The 3,599-nt window shown below is 35.5% G+C and overlaps 1 gene segment (V, D, J or C); it reads left to right on the plus strand.

Moving 5' to 3' along the window:
* The window catches only part of LOC106001011, a 263,455-nt gene that overhangs the window by 226,323 nt on the left and 33,533 nt on the right, over nt 1-3,599 (plus strand).

The raw sequence follows: 3,599 nt of genomic DNA on the forward strand, positions 1-3,599 counted from the left end.
AAAGATGATATATAACCTGGCACCTGTGGCTCCATTCTGTAATCCTAACTACTCAGGATGCTGAGATATAAGGATAGTGGCTCAAAATCAGCATGGCCAGGAAAGTCTGTGACACTCTTATCTCCAATTAACCACAAAAATGGTGAAACTGGAGCTGTGGCGTAAGTGGTAGAGAGATAGAATTGAACACAAATACTTAGGAACATTGGTCATTCCCAGAGTTCAAGCCCTAGAACCAGCAAAAAGAAACAGAAAGGAAATATGATTTATGCACAGGTGAGATACCATGGTGAAAGCCCTTGGTACAATTAATATATATATATGAAACAAATGAATGAAAAGTGAATGAAATAGGCACTGTTGGCATTTTATGGAGGGAGGACTATGAATAGAGGAAGTTATATGAAGGTGAAGATTATTGAAGTGTTTCTCTGGAATATATGAAAAAGGCCAGCAAAACCTATGCAACTGCTTTAAGAAAGGAAATATGGGGATAAGGATGAGAGATCAAGGGTGTGAGGTTAATGGAGTACATTGTATGACTGTGTGGAAATGTCACAATGAAACCCTTCTTGTACTGTTAATATATGCTGACAAAGACTAGTATATGTCTAGGACAAGCAGAAAAGCTCAAAAGCTATGTACATATGACCATGTAAAATGATGGTAAGCAATATGAATCCCAAGATAGGGACACAAATGGTTTTATCTTTCTTACTGTTTTTTTAATGTATTTATAATGTACTGTGTGATTGTTTTGTTTCTTTTGTATGTTCTTCCCCCTTGGTATAACCCCTGTTTTCACTCTATTTGATTCTGGTGCCCTGCATCTTGTATATACATTTTTCTATTTTGGGGAGGGCAATATAAATAACAAAATGCTGAAATAAGGATACAGATTGGCCCTTTATAACAATGAGATGTACAAGATGCTATATTGAAACCAAACTTTACAACTTCATTGGGGGAGTTGTGGAAAGGGAGTAGTTGGGGAAGTGGGAAGGGAAGCGACAGTAGGGGAAAACCAAGGGAGGAGATAACAATGCTCAATAGGAAGTGTACTCATTACCTTACTCATGTATCTGTAAACCCTCTGTAGAGTATTTTTACAATATATATATATAATTTAAAAAGAAATGGGGAGGTGGGGTGAAGTGGGGGGAGGTGGAGTGAAGGAAGTGTAGTAGTGGAGATGGGAGGTCAGATATGGTAGGGTTTTTAAAAATAAAAAAATATTTAAAAAAGAAATTACATGTATTCTTATTCTGTAGCAGTATAAAAACAGTGGTCAAAAATTGTATGTGTTACTGTTTTGTTTTGTTTTTTAACAGATATAGCTCCCTATGTCATTATATTTTCAAAAAGATCTTAGTTTGAAGTCACTGAGGTTCTCTTAACCAGACATGTGAATTCAATCTTTAATCTTAGTCACTGTACATACCATGTTTATGAACTTGTGAAGAGATGGCTGTAGATGAATGATCTCAAGACACAAAATTTCCAAACAAAAGAATACTTTAATGGTCATGATGGCCATAATGGTTCACAGCTATAGTTCAACCTCTAGGAAAGCAGAGAACAGTAGGAATGTGGTTCCAGTTGAGTCAGAGCAAAGTAGTCAGACCACAACCCAATAATCAAGCCACCAAGGAACAGGTTTTTAGTTCGGTCATGGTGATCACATACTAAGCATGTGGATGAATGTCTCTCAGATTAGATTTGTGCCTTTTTCCCCTCAGAGTTCTCTCAGTAATGGATATATGTGAGCAAATTCCAGAAGTGCTGCTATGTTCTGTAAGGACATCATTACTGATGATCTTTATTTCAATTCTAGATTAAGGTGTTGGCTGTTGGATTTCTCTGCTATATAGTTGTTCTTTTTCCTTTGAAATTGTGAGGATTTGTGGAGAAATATATGGTGGTTTATGGATATCACATCCCTAGTGAAAATATGACTACTAATCCAAGGACCTACAATTTATTTCATGGAATACTTTGGTATTTATTCAATATTCAAAAAACGCTCAAAATTGAGCATTCCTTGTTAGCTGATTTCTCTCCACTCTTTCCTTTATGCTATCTACTATGAATTTGTAGTTTGTGACAAAAAATGATCCAAACTCATCTTCCTCTTTTCCTATTTTTGATAAAGAAATAAACTGTTCTACAAAGGTCACTGGTTTTATTTATGAGAGAATAAATGAGGTCAATTAATGAAGGTGCTATCGTTATTAAAGTAAGGAATCATTACTTCTAGATTAGAAAAAATTATTCACTTGTGCATCTATTCATCTATATGTACATATATTTATATGTACACATTCATATATACGTATGTATACATGTATAAATATGTAAATTTATGGTAATTACTTCACTCACATAAAAAATTATGTAATTATTAAATGAATTCTTAGAAAAATTTTCTGATTTTTTTCCCACAAAACATTCAGTATAAAAATTTTTGAAATATGTCACTAACATTAGATGATATTTTCATTTAATTAGCTTACATTATTTTTACCTCAAGAGTAGGAATATTGGCTCTAATTTTCCCTCATTAATTTAGTCATATGATCAGCAACTCTTCTGGATGATATGAAACTCTTGGTGTTACTGTCACTTAAATTATCAGATCACACACCCCTGCCCCCACCCCCAGATTTGTTCAGAGATTCCTCACAATGTGATAACATGGATAAGATGAGCCAACTTTGTATCCCATGCAATAGTGACTTCCTGAGCCCTGATAGCTGCACAGACAAATCCAACACATATGGATGTCCTCTTGGTTCACTCCATCTCAGCACCTACAATGGAGTCAAAAATGCTATTTCTCACTTGCACAGAAAATCAGCTCTCCCATGTTGCCTCCTCCCAATATGGATGACATTGCCATGGTCTATTGATTTCAAGACTCTGTTCAGAGATTCCAACACACGCACTCTGCTTGGGCCTAATATCTTTAACCGAAGTGTGCAGCACAGTGTTTTCTCAGAACTAGAAGAGTCCACTGAACAGAGGAGACATATGTAGGTGTAGGACACAAAATAGGCTTCAAGATAATCTGAGTTTATCCTCCCTTTTAAGGAGAATCTATCTCTGCTTCTGAACATATTAGTTGTGGTAAAGATGTTTAAAAGCTAGAAGGAATAATATGAGGATCTTCAGCATGGGCATATGAAATTACACACATTTCTAGGTCAGTAAAAATTATAAAGGCTGTTCAGACATGAAGGGAGAAAAAGGCTCTGAAAGGACATGCTTGTATGGATCACCTGGGACAAAAACTCGGAGATGGAGGAGATAATAAGGCTGAACAGCACAGTACAGAAGTTCAGGCATTTTCTTATCAATACAACAGCTCCACTTATTCCACTTTCATGGATTGGTTTCATTACAGGACAACAGTACTGATAAATTGACACATACAGATTATCAGTGAATCAGAGCTACTGTAAAACTTTCTGTCCTGCATAATAATAAAGAAATGTCAAATTTGTATCGTGCAATATTTGTTTGTAAATTTCTGAAACTAACATTCCAGTGAACAAGTCTTGACTCAGTTAAAGAAAAAGAAGAAAAGAAGCTTTGATCCT

The sequence above is a fragment of the Dipodomys ordii genome, unplaced genomic scaffold (assembly GCF_000151885.1).
Source record: "Dipodomys ordii isolate 6190 unplaced genomic scaffold, Dord_2.0 Scaffold258, whole genome shotgun sequence".
NCBI lineage: Eukaryota > Metazoa > Chordata > Mammalia > Rodentia > Heteromyidae > Dipodomys > Dipodomys ordii.